General features: G+C 35.0%; 1 pseudogene; it reads left to right on the top strand.

Moving 5' to 3' along the window:
• The first annotated feature begins 15,591 nt into the window (after positions 1 to 15,591).
• LOC148946425 (actin, cytoplasmic 3-like) lies at positions 15,592 to 16,734 on the top strand (annotated as a pseudogene).
• Positions 16,735 to 18,091: the final 1,357 nt, after the last annotated feature.

An 18,091-nucleotide genomic window follows, 5' to 3' on the forward strand; every position in this document is an offset into this window, starting at 1 on the left:
TAAAACGAACAGAAATTATTCCGTATGTGAAAGGGGTTGTGCCCGCCTCCATGTCTCGCTCTTTACGCTAAAGTTTGACTCTTTCTCTTAACTCTATTTTTTTTAAAAAATAAAAAACTTTAGCGTAAAGAGCGAGGCATTGAGAAGGTGACAGCCCCTTTCATATACGGAATAATTTCTGTTTGTTTTAAGTTTGAGTGTCGCTCCATACTTTCAGTTAAAAAAAATTGTTTTTTTTATTTAATAATATATAAGATTCACTAAGCTTAGTGTTACACCTAAATGGCTACGAACCTGATATTTGGCTGATTTTGGAGAAAGGGGGAAACATACCCTAAAAGTCAAGGATTATTAATAAAAATCACACAATCAGATTCAACGTATTAGAGAACCCTTCTATAGAGGTTTCAAGCTCCTATCTTAAAAAAAGTGAAATTTTCTATAATTTGCCAGAAAAAAGTTGCTACTAAGTTGCTAGCTACCGCTGCAACCCGGATCTTTATGTCAAAAAATGTATCCATCCTTTGTGTACTAAGTCCAATGTGTGCAATGGTTTTTTATTCCAATGATCGTCTTTGAATGTAATCCTCACCGCCCTAACTTACTCCTAGTTTAAGCCAGGTAGTCTTTTTATCACTAATTCTCAAACTAATTGTTGTACATTGATCTTTAAAACTCCCAAAAACCCATTCATTTGGCTAAGTTTTATTTAGGACACTTATCATTTTCGTACTCTACTAGAGTTTACAAGTCTATTAATCCGTTAAATTTTTACCTTTTTATTGACACTGTGTTCTACCACTGCCTTTGCCATGTTCCTTAGCACAAATTTTGACCAGTTTTAGTCTTTATAAATGGCACTAGAACTAAGAATTTTATATCAAGTGAGCCCTTCCGTGATTTTCTATTACCAATTATTCTATTTGATGGCCTCCGGGGAAAAAATAATAATAATATATAAGAGACACATCGCTTTTAACTATACAAACCCTATGGTGAAAGCAGCTGTTTTCTTAACCTACAAGTTCAGCAGCACATTAAAGTTGAAAGTTTTATTAAATCAGTCACAGAACTTAAAAAATGTTTATTTCAAAACAATTTCAGATACTTCCTTGGAGATACGCTATCAAACAATTGTCTAGCAGCTCTTGAAGTGCAACAAAATGCTCGGTTGCAACAAGAACACAAATTTGCATATGAAAGAACTGAAGCTGAATTGACCAGCAATCGAAAAAACAAACACACAAAAAAAATGCTCAAGATAAGGAAGACAAACGGCCAGTAGAAGGAAAAGACAAACTAAAACGACGCGGATATTTCGCCTGTATAAAACATATCTTGAAATTTTTTTCTCCTTCTTTTTATTAATTTGCATATTTATATGGTCATCATGCTGACTTCTCAATATGTTATGATGCTGCATTGATGATCAAGGTGGACAGTTCTGTCAACACTTGAAAAGTCTTGAAGGTATAGCATTTAGGTAAATGAGACGCATATGTGACGGATGAGTGTTACGCGGCATCAAAAAACAATATTTGGAAAGTAATTTAAAAGTTAAATCATATTTATAAATTAATACAAGCTACTTTATTAGTTAGAAGTAAAAATTTTTACATGAATATTTGTCATTTGAGGAAAAAAAAACTTTAGAGAGAATATTAGAAACAGTAATTTAAGTCAATTTAAGAAGCTGTTAGAGAATGAATTACTTTCTGAATATGATTTAAATAATTAATGTAATAGGATGGATAGTTGATAGATTAGAATAATTTTAAATAATTAAATATTATGTTTTATTTTTATTGAGGTGTGTTCAGGAAAGACTTGAGTGTGGAGTGTTAAGCGAGTGGTCGCTGGGAATTTGATACTGTAGTTGTGTTTTATAATCATCAAATAAACTCAACCCAAGCACCCCCTCCCCCATGGAAAATATATGTATACTTCGCAGTAACAAATACTATACGTAATCAATGGGCAAATTTTATAATGATTTCGGGGGAAAATGGGAAAAATGAACACGCATCTGTGAGCTTTCTTCTGGTAAATTATAGAAAATTCCACATTTTTTCAGATAGGAGCTTGAAACCTCTATAGAAGGGTTTTCTGATACGTTGAATCTGATTGTGTGATTTTTATTAATAATCCTTGACTTTTAGGGTATGTTTCCCCCTTTCTCCAAAATCAGCCAAATATCAGGTTCGTAGCCATTTAGGTGTAACACTAAGCTTAGTGAATCTTATATATTATTAAATAAAAAAAACAATTTTTTTTAACTGAAAGTATGGAGCGACACTCAAACTTAAAACAAACAGAAATTATTCCGTATATGAAAGGGGCTGTCACCTTCTCAATGCCTCGCTCTTTACGCTAAAGTTTTTTATTTTTAAAAAAAAATAGAGTTAAGATAAAGAGTCAAACTTTCGCGAAAAGAGCGAGACGTGGAGGAGGGGACAGCCCCTTTCATATACGGAATAATTTCTGTTCGTTTTAAGTTTTAATGTCGCTCCTTACGTTCGGTTAAAAAAAAAATACTTTTTGAACGTTTTTGAATCAATACAGGTTTTGATTTTGGCTCACCGTTGATCAATAATTAAAACACAATTTGCACATTAATTTTACTTTTATTTGGTTAATTGGCTTTCTCGAAAGTTGTTTAATTTGATTTACAAACGTTTTTATTAGTAATAAATATATGTAACTTACAAATCAACATACGTAACGAGCTTCAATATTCATATATTTTTAATACGTATATTAGGGGTGCTCCCCCTAGTCAATACCTCGCTCTTTACGCTAAAGTTCAAATCTTGTTGCAACTCTTTAAAAAAGACCTCTTAATCACAAAGGCCGTTAATTAGAATAAAAACCTCTTATGAAAGTACTAATAAAATCTTTGGCTTAAAGAGCAAGGTATTGACTAGGGGGCAAACCAAATCATATACATAATAATTTCTGTTGGTTTTTAGTTTTGATGTTGCTCCTTACTTTCAATTGAAACTTTTTTTATATTTAATTTCTGATCGTCTTTTAAATAGTACTGGGAAATCCGGTGCCTTCTTCATAGCAATGTCCCTTCCCCCATGAAAACTCCCTCCATGAAAAATCCCCCCACATAAACTCCCGACCCACACCCTCCATCCCAATAGACCTACCAGAAAAATTTCTCCTGAAAACGTCTGTATACTTTCCAATAACAAATACTATGTGTAAACATTGGGTAAAGCTCATAACTTTCAGCCCTCCTCCCAGGGACTTTGAGGGATTAAGTTATCCTAAAAGACATAGTTATTATATTTTCAACCATGCTGAACAAAATGGCTATCTCAAAATTTTGATCGGGTGACACTGGGAAAAAATGAGCGTGGGAGGGGGCCTAGTTACCCTCCATTTTTGGTCACTTATAAAGGGCACTAGAACTCTTAATTTCTATTTGAATGAGCCCTCCAACGATATTCTAGGACCACTGGGTCACAGTGGAGGTGAATCGAGCTCGTCTGGAATGATGCAGACCATGTCTGCTGACCACGTACCTCTGGATACGGGGTTTCCCCTAACTAAAGCTCCAATCAGGGTGGCCTCTACCTCATGAGATGGGTGGAGCCCAACCCAGCATTCTCAGTATCCAGGTAAACCCTGGCTCTAATCAGAATCCAGGCCTAGGGTTGGTTGGGCTTGCAACCGTCCACCCGAGACCCATTGCAACGAATAGCTTAGCAACTGCCTCGGATGACCAACCTTCTTTTATCCTGCCACGACCCTTGCTCGCCCCTGGACTGAGAAATGGCCAGCATTTGAATCTTCTTGACCAAGGTGGCCTCCGAATTGCCACCTGGAATGTATTGACATTAAATTTTTCCGGAGCTAAGAGGCTTCTGGCGATAGAACTGAAGCAGTTCCGAATCTCTATTGCTGGAAACCCACCTAGTCGGGAATGGAAATGATCCCATAGGTGAGGGTTAACACCTTCTCGGGTCTGGCAAGACAACCACCAGAAGAAACAGAGTCGGAATAGTTCTTGATGACAAATCCAAGAAGTGTCTACTTTCATTCACTCCTGTCTTGTATAGAATCACTAATGCTCAACTCAGTCACAAGCAAGAAAAGACGACGGTCCTTGTTTGTTACTACGGGCTGGAAGTTTGTTCTTTACTGCAATACCACTGAAACCCGAATAAACCCTGATTACAAACATGAAAAAGCCTACGGCTTTTTCTTCTTTGGAGTAGTAAGCGAAGACTCTCAAAGAGTCAGGCAGCTAACTCAGCCCAATGTTTAATTACAAAAGGTGTTTAACCCCATTAATTTCCTTTAAAATGAGCCATTGAACAACTCTCTATGATGTTCCAGTGCCAAGCTATCCATGAAATATAAAGTTTTAATATAACTTTACCACAAACTGTTTGATTGCTTCAAAAATCAATTATCTTTAAAAAGACTACAGTATGAAAAGAAATCAAAAATGTAGTTTTTAATGGAAAACTTTATTCTGTTTAAAAAATAATTTGTTTTAGTTACAAACGGTTTTTAACCCAATTAATTTTCGATAAAATGAGCCATTGAACAACTCTCTGCGATGTTCAAGTGCCAAGCTATTTTTGGAAAAGAAAAAAGAAAGAAAAAAGATGCCGTTTGGGCAGAATGCTGTAGTAGCAGTCACTTTTTTTTTATTTTTTAGGCCAATATATGTCCCTTGCTGTTAAAGTCAAATGCCAGAAAGTATCCTATATAGAGGTTTTGGACAACTCAGTTGTAATGGTGTACTTTTTGTTTTGATCTGACCTTTTTTCTTAGGAGTTATGGGTTTTTATATTTCTTAACATTTGACCTAATCGTCTCTTACTAGGTTGCTAGCTACCGCTGTAACCCGGACTACCCCTGGAACCACCGTATATCAGTTATTATGGGCGAGAGATCGTTCTTTACTATATTCCCAATAACAAATACTATGTGTAAACATTGAGTAAAGCTAATAACTTTCAACCCTCCCCCCGGGGACTTTGGGGGATTGAATTATCCTAAAATACATAGTTACTATATTTTCGACCATGCTGAACAAAATGTCTATCTCGAAATTTTGATCGGGCGACTTTGGGAAAAAATGAGCGTGGGAGGGGGCCTAGTTGCCCTCCATTTTTTGGTCACTTATAAAGTGCAATAGAACTCTTAAGTTCCATTCGAATGAGCCCTCCAACGATACTCTAGGACCACTGGGTCACATTGGAGGTGAATCGAGCTCGTCTAGAATGATGCAGACCATGTCTGCTGACCACGTACCTCTGGAGACGGGTTTTCTCCTAACTAAACGCTCCGATCAGGGTGGCCTCAACATCACGAGGTGGATGGAGCCCACCCCAGAATTCTCAGTATCCAGGCAACCCTGGCTCTAATCAGAATCCAGGCCTAGGGTCGGTTGGGCTTGCAACCGTCCACCCGAGACCCATTGCAACAAATAGCTTAGCAACTGCCTCGGATGACCAGCCTTCTTTTATCTTGCCACGACCCTTGCTTGCCCCTGGACTGAGAAATGACCAGCATTTGAATCTTCTTGATCAAGGTGGCCTCCGAATTGCCACCTGGAATGTATTGACATTAAATTATCCTGGAGCTAAGACGCTTCTGGCGATGGAACTGAAGCAGTTCCGCATCTCTATTGCTGGAAACCCACCTATTCGGGAATGAAAATGATCCCATAGGTGAGGGTTGACACCTTCTCGGGTCTGGCAAGACAACCACCAGAAGAAACAGAGTCGGACTAGTTCTTGATGACAAATCCAAGACGTTTCTACTTTTAATCACTCCTGTCTTGGATAGAATCATTAATGCTCAACTCAGTCACAAGCAAGGAAAGACGACGGTCCTTGTTTGTTACTATGGGCTGGAAGTTTGTTCTTCACTGTAATACCGCTGCAACCCGAATAAACCCTGGTTACAAACAGGAAAAAGCCTACGGCTTTTTCTTCTTTGGAGTAGTAAGAGAAGACTCTCAGAGAATCAGGCAGCTAACTTAACCCAATGTTTAATTACAAAAATTTTTTAATCTAATTAATTTCCTTTAAAATGAGCCATTGAACAACTCTCTACGATGTTCCAGTGCCAAGCTATCTATGGAATATAAAGTTTTAATATAACTTTACAACAAACTGTTTGATTGCTTCAAAAATCAAATATCTCTGAAAAGACTACAGTATTAAAAGAAATCAAAAATGCAGTTTTTAATGCAAAAATTTATTCTGTTTTAAAAATAATTTGTTTTAATTACAAAAAGTTTTTAACCCTATTAATTTCCTATAAAATGAGCTATTGAACAAGTCTCTATGATGTTCCAGTGCCAAGCTATTTGTGGAAAAGAAAAAAGAAAGAAAAAAAGATGCCGTTTGGGCAGAATTCTGTAGTAGCAGTCACTTTTTTTTATTTTTAAGCCAATATATGTCCCTTGCTGTTAAAGTCAAAAGCCAGAAAGTTTCCTGTATAGAGGTTTTGGACAACACAGTTCTAATGGTGTACTTTTTGTTTTGATCTGACCTTTTTTTTAGGAGTTATGAGTTTTTATATTTCTTAACATTTGACCTGATCGTCTCTTACTAGGTTGCTAGCTACTGCTGCAACCCGGACTACCCCTGGAGCCACCGTATATCAGTTATTATGGGTGAGAGATCTTTCTTTACTATATTTTCTATATAAAGGTTTTGGACAAGGCGGTTCAAACAGTGTACATCTTTTTTTGATCTGACTCTATTTTTAGGAGTTATGGGTTACTTTAGTTTTACTATGGGGTGTTCTCGTCTCTTACTAGGTTGTTAGCTACCGCTGCAACCCAAATGTACAAATTAACCTGTGCAAAGATGTATAAACAAATTTATATATTATAAGTCTCTGATAGTACAGTGGTCACTATCCCTGCCTGTCATGCGGAAGACCCGGGTTCAATTCCCTGTCAGAGAAAGATTTTAATATATTGAATTTAAAGTAGTATCTCTTAAACTTAAAGCTTAAAATAGAAACTCACTTTAGCTACCTCCTAGCTAAAAATAATTAGTTTAATATAAATTAATATAATCAGGGGGTCGTTCTTTGTTATAACATACAAAAATCAAATATCTTAGAAAAGACTGCAGTGTGAAAAGACATCAAAAAAGCAGTTTTAGTGGAAAAATTTATTCTCTCTTAGAAATAATTTATTTTAGTTACAAAAGATTTTTAACCCAATTAATTTCCTTTGAAATAAACCATTGAACAACTCTTTAGGATGTTCCAGTGCCAAGTTATCGGTGGGAAAAAAATATGCCAATTGTGGAGAATAACGTGGTTAAAGTCAATTTACTTGATTTTCAAGCCAATATATTTCCGTTGCTGTTCAAGCCAAATGACAGAAAGTTTCCTATACAAGGGTGATCGTCTCTTACTAGGTTGCTAGCTACCGCTGCAACCCGGAAGAATACTAAAATACATAAAAAAATTTCATTTTTTACGTCAAGTCACTCATTACGTCCTATATGGTTATTCTTGTCGAAAGATAAACGTGTATAAATATTCCATTCACTTATAACGCTATATATGGATATACGAGAAAAATTAATCCCTTTATATCTTTTCAACAAGTTATAAACAGTAACCTTATCAATGTGATTATAATAACTTTATATTCGTTCTTTATTACAAAAAGAAAAAAAGATGCCTTATGTGGAGAATATCGTGGTTACAGCCAATATATTTTCCTTGTTATTCAAACCAAGGAACATATAGAGGTTTTTTGACAAGACAGTTCTAATAGTGAACTTTTTGTTTTGATCTGAATCTATTTTAAGGACTTGTGGCTTACTTTAGTTTTTACTTTTTGACATGATCGTCCCTTACTAGGTTGCTATCTACCGCTGCAACCTGGATAATGATTGCTTCAAAAATCAAATATCTTTGAAAAGACTGCACTATGAAAACACACCAAACATGCAGTTTTTTTGACAAAATTGATTCTGTTTTAAAAATAATTTTTTTTAATTACAAAAGTTTTTTAACCCCATTAATTTCCTTTAGAATGAGCCACTGAACAACTCTCTACGATGTTCCAGTGCCAAGCTATCTGTGGAAAAGAAAAAAGATGCTGTTTAGAAAAAATGCTGTATTAGCTTCCATTTTATTTTTATTTTCAAGCCAATATATTTCCCTTGCTGTTCAAGCCAAGGGACAGAAAGATTTCTATACAGGAGTTTCAGACAAGGCGGTTCTAATGATGTACTTTTTGTTTTGATCCAACTCTTTTTTTAGGAGTTATGGGTTTTTATATTTCTTAACATTGGACGTGATTGTCTCTCACTAAGTTGCTAGCTAACACTGCAACCTGGATTATCTCCTAATGATCGTCTTTTAATATAACTTCAGTTACTATGGACTAAAGTTCGCTCTTTAATATAATTTATTATAATAGCTACCACTGCAACCCAGATTTCCTTTAAAATGAGCTATTATACAGCTCTCTATGATTTTCCAGTGCCCAGCTGGCTGAGGAGAAATAAAAAGCGAAAAGAAAAAAAATATCTCGTTTGTCGAGAATAACGTGGTTAAAGTCAATTTTCTTGATTTTCAAGCCAATATATTTTCGTTGTTATTCAAGCCAAAGGGCGGTAAGTTTCCTTTATATGGGTTTTTGACAAGTTGGTTCTAACGGCGTACTAGCCAATATATTTCCCTTACTGTTTGAGCCAAATGACAGAAAGTTTCCTATACAGGGGTTTCAGACAAGGCGGTTCTAATGTTGTACTTTTTGTTTTAATCTAACTGTTTTTTTTAGGAGTTAGGGGTTTTTATATTTCTTAATATTGGACGTGATCGTCTCTTACTAGGTTGCTAGCTACCACTGCAACATGCAAGATAGTATAGGCAAGAGTTCGTTCCTTATTATAAAATCTGTGGAAAAGAAAGAAGAAAAAAGAAAAAATGTGCCGTTTGTGGAGAATAAAGTGGTTAAAGCCAATTTTCTTGATTTTCAAGCCAATATATTTTCTTTATTATTCGAGCCAAAGGAAGGTAAGTTTATTGTATAGTTGTTTCGGACAAGGCGGTTCTAATGGTGTACATCTTGTTTTGATCTGACTTTTTTATAGGAGTTCGGGGTTTTTATATGTCTTAACATTGGATTTGATCGTTTCTAACTAGGTTGCTAGCTCCCGCTGCAACCCGGATTAAATTAAAATTTTTAGGAGTTATTCTAGTTCCAGTTAAAAAATAAATTTTTTGTGAAAACCCTCAAAACACAATAATGGATACATAATAATGGATAATTATATAAGAAAAAACCTAATTGACAAATACCATTTATGATGAAATATATTGGTCCTTTTTGTAAAACGGTTTCGGGGACGGCGGTTCTAATGGTGTACTTTTGTTTTGATTTGACTCCTTTTTTAGGAGCTATGAGTTTTTATATTTCTTAACATTGGACGTGATCGTCTCTTACTAGGTTGCTAGCTACCGCTGCAACCCGAATGAATACTAAAATAAATAAAAAAATTTCATTTTTTTTCGTCAAGTCACTCATTACGTCCTATATGGTTATTCTTGTCGAAAGATATACGTGTATAAATATTCCATTCACTTATAACGCTCTATATGGATATACGAGAAAAATTAATCCCTTTATATCTTTTCAACAAGTTATAAACAGTAACCTTATCAATGTGATTTTAATAACTTTATATTCGTTCTTTATTACAAAAACAAAAAAGATGCTTTATGTGGAGAATATCGTGGTTACAGCCAATTTTCTTAATTTTCAAGCCAATATACTTTCCTTGTTATTCAAGCCAAGGAACAGAAAGTTTGCTATATAGAGGTTTTGGACAAGACAGTTCTAATAGTGTACTTTTTGTTTTCATCTGAATCTATTTTCAGGAGTTATGGCTTACTTTAGTTTTTACTATTGGACGTGATCGTCCCTTACTAGGTTGCTAGCTACCGCTGCAACCTGGATAATGATTGCTTCAAAAATCAAATATCTTTGAAAAGACTGCACTATGAAAACACACCAAACATTTAGTTTTTTTACAAAATTGATTCTATTTTAGAAATAATTTGTTTTAATTACAAAATTTTTTAACCCCATTAATTTCCTTTAGAATGAGCCATTGAACAACTCTCCACGATGTTCCAGTATCAAGCTATCTGTGGAAAAGAGAAAAAAGATGCCGCTTAGGCAAAATGCTGTATTAGCTGCCATTCTATTTTTATTTTCAAGCCACTATATTTCCCTTGCTGTTCAAGCCAAGGGACAAAAAGTTTTTTATATAGGAGTTTCAGACAAGGCGGTTCCAATGGTGTACTTTTTGTTTAGATCTGACTCTTTTTTTTAAGATTTATGGGTTTTCATATTTCTTAACATTGGACGTAATCGTCTCTTAACTAGGTTGCTAGCTAAAGCTGCAACCTGGATTATCTCCTAATGATCGTCTTTTAATATAACTTCGGTTACTTTGGACTAAAGTTCGCTCTTTAATATAACTAGTTAACAACTTTGTACTTTTATTTATATCTGACACGACTCCGGCTAAGCACACTGAATCTCTTTATATTGAATCGTCTCATATTACCCCAACAAAACCTAGAAAGCACTGTTGGGCCAAGGAAGGGTCTTTCCTGCTCTGAGCGAAAATTGTTTGCACGCACCACATACTTTTTCAAACAAAATAATAATACCCAAAAACAGAGCAGTAAGATACCTCTTGGTCAAGTTGCAACCAACCTAAGCGCCATTAATATTTTCTAGGCCACAGTTCTCACAGACAAAACAGTGAGAGAGACAAAAACATATACAAATACGTAGATTCAGTCACACAAACCGAGACAGACATGCATTGTATTAAGAAAGCACCCACCCAGATACGCAGGCAAAAAGAGTGAGAGACAAAAACACATACAAATACGTGGATTCAGACTTACAAACCGAGAAAGACACGCATTGGAATAAGCAAACATCTGCCCAGACACAAAGGCAAAAAGAGTGAGAGAGTTACAAACACATACAATTATGTAGATTCAGACACACAAACCGAGAAAGACATGCATTGGAATAAGCAAACACCCACCCAGACGTACTGACAAAAAAAAGAGAGACAATAACACACAAAAATACGTAGATTAAGACACAAAAACCGAGGAAGAATCGCATTGGAATAAGCAAACACCCACCCAGACACGCAACCAAAAAGAGTGAGAGAGAAAAAAAACCATACAAATACGTAGATTAAAACATACAAATCGAGACAGGCAAAGAGAGTGAGCGAGACAAAAACACATTCAAATACATAGATTCAGACACACAATCTGGGAAAGATATGTATAGGAATAAGCCAACACCCGCCCAGACACACAGGCAAAAAGAATGAGAGAGACAAAAACACATACAAATATGTAGATTAAGACACACAAGCCGAGAAATAAAGGAATAAGCGAAAAAACTAAGGAATAACCAAATACCTGCCCAGACACACAGGCAAAGAGTGAGAGAGACAAAAACACATAAAAATACGTAGATTCAGACACACAAACCGAAAAAGACATGCATTGGAATAAGTAAACACCCGCCCAGACACCCAGGCAAAAAGAGTGAAAGAGACAAAAACACATAAAAATACGTAGACTCAGATACACAAACCGAGAAAGAAATGCATTGGAATAAAAAAAACACCCACCCAGACACACAGCCAAAAAGAGTGAGAGACGAAAATACATACAAATACGTATATTCAGACACACAAACCGAGAAAGACAAACCGGCAAAAAGAGTGAGAGAGACAAAAACACATACAAATGCGTATATTCTGACACACAAGCTGAGAAAGACATGCATTGGAATAAGCAAAACCCTGCCATGACGCACAGGCCAAAAGAGTGAGAGAGACAAAAACAAATACAAATACGTAGATTCAGACACACAAACCAAGAAAAATATACATTGGAATAAGTGAACAACCACCCAGACGCACAGGCAGAACGAGTGAGTGAGACAAAAACATATACAACTACATATAGATTCAGACACACAAACCGAGGAAGACATTGCATTGGAATAAGCAAACACCTGCCCAGACACACAAGCAAAAAAAGTGAGAGAGCAAAAAGCACATACACATACGTAGATTCAGACACACAAACTGTGGAAGAAATGCATTGAAATAAGCAAACACCCGCCCAGACATACAGGCAAAAAGAGTAAGAGAGACAAAAACACATACAAATACGTAGATTTAGACACAGAAACCGAGACAGAAATGCATTGGAATAAGCAAACACCCACCCAGAGTGAGAGAGACAAAAACACATACAAAAACTTTTTTCCTGTGTGTCTGTGTGGGTGTTTGCTTATTCCAATGCATGTCTTTCTCGGTTAGTGGGACTGAATCTACGTATTTGTATGTGTCTTTGTCTCTCACTCTTTTTGCCTGTGTGTCTGGGCGGGCGTTTGCTTATTCCAATGCACGTCTTTTTAGGTTTGTGTGTCTGATTCTACGTATTTTTATGTGTTTTGTTTCGAAAATATAACACAACGTTATAGAAATGCGCACTTTAAGAGTGAAGACAGAAACAATTTGGCTCTAGTAAGAGGACGATCACACCCCATAGCAAAAACTAATGTAACCCATAAATCCTGAAAAAAGTTTCAGATCAAAACAAAAAGTACACTGTTAGAACCGCCTTGTCCAAAACTTTTATAAAGCAAACCTACCGTCCTTTGGCGTAAGTAAGAGACGATCTGAAGTAGTAAGCTGATCCTTGTCCAAAACCTAACCTGACAAATGGCTAGCACGATCAGCCAGTTGCCAAAAGGATGGTGGTTCAAGCCCCCCTCGGAGTTAATTTCTTTTAGTTTTTTCCTGCCAATGCTAGCATTTTCAAATGATATCTCTGCAATTTTTCAAATTCAACTACTTCTTGTATATCAGAGAAAAAAGCCATGAACTTTGGATATAATAAATGGCAGTATGGCTTATCGATGATTGTCGATAACTACCATCCCTTCCCACGCCAAGTCTTTCAAGGAGGATTAAATCCTTTCTAGTTTAGTCATTTATTATATACAAAGTCCATGGCTTTCTTTTTTTGCTGATATAAAAAAAAGTAGTTGAATTTGAAAAATGGCAAAGACATCGTTTGAGAATAATAGGATGGGCAGGAAAAAACTAAAAGAAATGGACTCCGAGGGGGCTTGAACCACCATTTTTTTGGCAACCGGCTGATCGTGCTAGCCACTTGTCAGGTTAGGTTTAGGACAAGGATCGGCTTACTACTTCAGATCGTCTCTTACTTACGCCAAAGGACGGTAAGTTTGCTTTATAGAATTTTTGGACAAGGCGGTTCTAATAGTGTACTTTTTGTTTTGATCTTAATCTGTTTTCAGGATTCATGGGTTACACTAGTTTTTACTATGGGGCGTGATCGTCCTCTTACTAGGAACCAAACTGTTTCTGACTTCACTCTTAAAGTGCATATTTCTATAACGTTGCGTTATATGTTCAAAACAGAAACACACACAAATACGTAGATTCAGACACACAAACTGAAAAAGACGTGCATTGGAATAAGTAAACGCCCACCTAGACACACAGGCAAAAAGAGTGGGATAGACAAAAACGTTTATATATACATATATATATATATATATATATATATATATATATATATATATATATATATATATATATATATATATATATATATATATATATATATATATATATATATACATAAGAGATGGATGGATATTGTAGGATCGCTGTAATACTGATGCAGCTAAAAAATGAAATCTAAAAACTAAGACTGATAGAAGAGACTTAGCTCTTAATTAGTAGTAGTCAGAGAAAACACCTAACACTAGGGTATTTCTGCAAGCAAAGTGGGAAAGGCAACAAATTTAGGTACATGAACAAGACAAAAACGAATACTCTATGAAATCAGGGGGTAAATTAGGGGGGAGGGGTACAAATATAACAACAATCTACGGGCCTTAATTTTACCATGTTCGTTGTCAGAACCGATAGCAGCTGCAAGTTCAGATTTAAAGAACCGAACACAAGATAACACTTGGGGAGTCAAAATTGGCAAGAGCTTTATTAGATCAGTGGTCATGCTCACCCAGTCTTCCAATTCAAATACAGCATCAGCTTAAAAATGAAAATACAATATTGGAATATCATCCTGAGTATTGAAAAGTTTGCATTCAAGGTTAAGGCTCAGCCAGTTACGGAGAAACAAAACGAGAGGAAGGTCGAAAACTGTTCTTTTCATAGTGCGTAGCAAAGACGCGCGCGAATTTGTTCACTATTCTTTTCAATATGAGTATACAATATAGGCAAAAATCTCAATAATGTTCAAAACTATAGCTTATGTGGACAAGCTTATTCCCCAATCAAAACAGCATCAATTCATATATATTAGTTATTTCAGTTTCTTCTCCCAAATTAAGGTTTTAAAAGGTTTTTCCGAGACTTCTGACCTGTCTAGATATTTTTTTTTATTCAAGAACATCCCAGTGTACTAATTTTCCCAAAAAAATACGGAGCTGTTTTCTATAAATAGAATAGGTACTTATTGCTCATATATAATAGTATATATACTATAATATATAAAATTTATAAAAATATCTTCCGTCACCCATTTTTTGCTCTTTCCGTAATTCAATGTCTTTTCACACTGCAGTTTGTTCAAAGATATTTGATTAGGACTGCAAATTTGATTTTTTATAACGATTTCTACTAAGCTTCAAACTTGTGATTTTATTTTTTAAAGTTTTGGAATTGTAATATTTTTGCAATTTCCGGTTTTTTGTTCTTTGGTTGATTTAATATTTTTTCATACTGAATCTTTTCAAAAATATTTGAGTATTACAGCAAGTTTGATTTTTCACAACAACTTTTACGAAGTTTCAAAATTTTGATTTTCTTTTTTCAGGTTTTGAAATTTTTGTAACCCCTTGTTAAATTATACAAAAATATTTTTGCAATTGCCAGTTTTTTCTGTTTGTGCAATTTAATGTCTTTTAATATTGTAGTCTTTTCAAAAATGTTTGATAATTGAAGCTACTCTGATTTCTTACAACAATATCTACTAAGCTTGAAATTTTTGGTTTCTTTTTTAAGGTTATTGAGTTGTAATCCCTTGTCAAAATATCGATTCGTCATTAGCAGAAATTGCAAACTTTTATTATTTTGGGCTTTCCTACTAGTGCTACCGCTTTAACCCAGATGAAAATTTTAAATAAAATTATTTGATCTTATTCGTCAGTTCAAAGTTATTATTGCTTTATGGAACCAAACTGTTTCTGACATCACTTCTAAAGTGGGCATCTCTAAAACGTTGTGTTATATTCTCATAGCAAAATAGAAAATCTCAGAATAAATATATTTGATTTTAGTTAGCAGTTCAGAATCTATAAGGTTATTATGTAAACTGCAAAAATAATTCTGGTGTCTAACCAATAATTTAGTTTTTTCTGTTCCAACTGGATAAATACATACAAATTTTAAAAAGATTTTAGTTTTTTGTTCGGTTTAAGTGACTTGCTACGTCGTTGAAACAATTCCTCTCAAAAAATAAGAAAAAATGATAGAGCAAACTGCTACGATTATTATTGACAATGGCAGTGGATTTTGTAAAGCTGGATTTTCTAATGATTTGAGACCTACAACTGTATTTCCTGCTGTTGTCGGACGTCCAAAATACCGTTCTTTATTTAATACAGGCAGTCAGCATATGTATGTAGGTGATGACGCTCAAGTGAAAAGGGAATTTTTGAGTCTTGAATATCCTATTGAGCATGGGATTATTACAAATTTCGACGATATGGAGATGATCTGGCATCATACTTTTGAATATGAACTTCAAGTTGACCCAAAAGATTATCCAGTTTTAATCACAGAAGCTCCTCTTAACCCAAGAGCGAAGAAAGAAAAAATGACGGAGATCATGTTTGAAACTTTTAATATTCCTTCCACATATGTTGCTGTCGATTCCCTACTTTCCCTCATAGTTTCTGAAGGGTTAGCTGGTACTGGTATTGTTATTGACTGTGGCGATGGTGTCTCATCTATTGTACCCATTTACCAAGGATGTGTCCTTAAAGATGGATGTGTAAGACTGGATTTTGGTGGCCGAAATTTGACCGATTACTTAGGGAAAATATTACATGAACGAAAATATTCATTCAAAATGAATGCCGAAAGAGAAATCCTTCGTAACCTCAAAGAAAATCTTTGCTATGTTGCTTCAGACTTTAAGCAGGAGATGGCTTTAAGCAGGAGATGGTTTTCCTCGCGGAAGCTTGAAAAGAGCTATACACTGCCTGACGGTCAAGTTATTACTATGGGAGATCAGAGATTCAGATGCCCAGAGGCGCTATTCCAGCCATCACTCCTCAGAATGCCGAAAGACTTCAGCATTCACGAGTTAGCCTATAATAGTGTTATGAAAGTTGATGTCAATATAAGAAAAGAATTCCTTTAAAAAATTATTTTGTATGGTGGTACCACCTTGTTTGATGGCTTTGGTGAAAGAATAAAAAAGGAAATCTCTGCTCTTATGCAATACGACATGGAGATCAATATAATTGTCCCTGAAAACCGTGAATACTCTGCATGGAGTGGCGGAGCTTGGCTAGTTAAAAATGGAAATGCACAACAGTCTTTTGTTACTAAAAAAGAATACTTTGAACGGGGATTATCTGCTATTAACCCTTCTGATGCCTGAATATTACAAAAAGAGAGGATAATCCAATCCGGATAATTTGACAAGACATAGGTTACTAAGGGCAAGAGTTAGTTCCTTATTATAATATTTTTAAAATTATAGTTACAATGAACTATTTACCTTGTGAGGCCCTATTAGGGTCTCAAAATCCAATTTTATCCAGAAAAAATTGTTAAAGTACGAGAGAGAATGAAGGCATCATTTTATGCATTCACTTTCATCATTCACTTTCAACATGAGTTAATGCTCTTTATTATAACCACCAACTGTTTGATTTAATACTTCAGCTACTATTGGCTACAATTCGTTCCTTAATGTAAACCGTCTTCCAATTCAAATACAGCATCACCTTGAAAATAAAAATGAAATATTGATATATCATCCTGATTATTGACAAGTTTGCATTCAAGGTTAAGGCTCAGCCAGTTACGGAGAAACAAAACGAGGGGAAAGTCAGAAGCTGTTCTTTTCATAGTGCGCAGCAGAGACGTGCACGAATTTGTTCACTATTCTTTTCAAAATGAGTTTACAATATAGGCAAAATCCTCAATAATGTTCAAAACTATAGCTTATGTGGACAAGCCTATTCCCCAATCAAAACAGCATTAACAACAAAGGAAAAATGTCGGCTTGTTATTAAAAAAAACCTAACATTTTACATTAAAAGACGATCATTTGAATAACAATTGAACAACTCTCTATGATGTTCCAATGCCAAGCTATCTGTATAATTACTAACCCATAATTACGTGGCGTATAAAATTTAGTATAGGCAAGAGGTCGTTCTTTATTATAATTGTTTTGATCTGACTCCTTTTTTAGGAACTATGGGTTTTTATATTTCTTAACATTGGACGTGATCGTCTCTTACTAGGCTGCTAGCTACCTTTGCGACCCGGATAAAATTAATGCTAACTTTTTGGTCTTAATATACAGCTTAATATAAAACTGTTTGATCCATATACAATTACTGTATATAGAATGTTAACCTGATTAAAACAGGAAAAAGTCTATGGCTTTTTCTTCTCTAAAATAGTAAGAACAAACCTCAAATAATCAAGTAAATAACTATGTCCAATATATGCAATGGTTTTTAGTCCAATGATCATCTTTTAATGTAACTGCTTCATTTTTTACTTCGTCTCTAACTATATTGCTAGCTACCACCGCAACCCAGATTCTAGTTATTATAGGCTATAGTTCGTCCTTTAATGTAACTATTTTTGTTTGGAATAAGATGTTAATACATTAGCTACTGCAGGTATTACTACATTTTACATAAATATATCTACATGCTTTTTATAATGTTAAAAATACTATTTCTATTTTCGTTTGCAATAGGATGTTAATAACATTA

Source organism: Artemia sp. Qi Xiang Cuo, chromosome 12, assembly GCF_049724085.1.
Source record: "Artemia sp. Qi Xiang Cuo chromosome 12, ASM4972408v1, whole genome shotgun sequence".
Taxonomy (NCBI): domain Eukaryota; kingdom Metazoa; phylum Arthropoda; class Branchiopoda; order Anostraca; family Artemiidae; genus Artemia; species Artemia sp. Qi Xiang Cuo.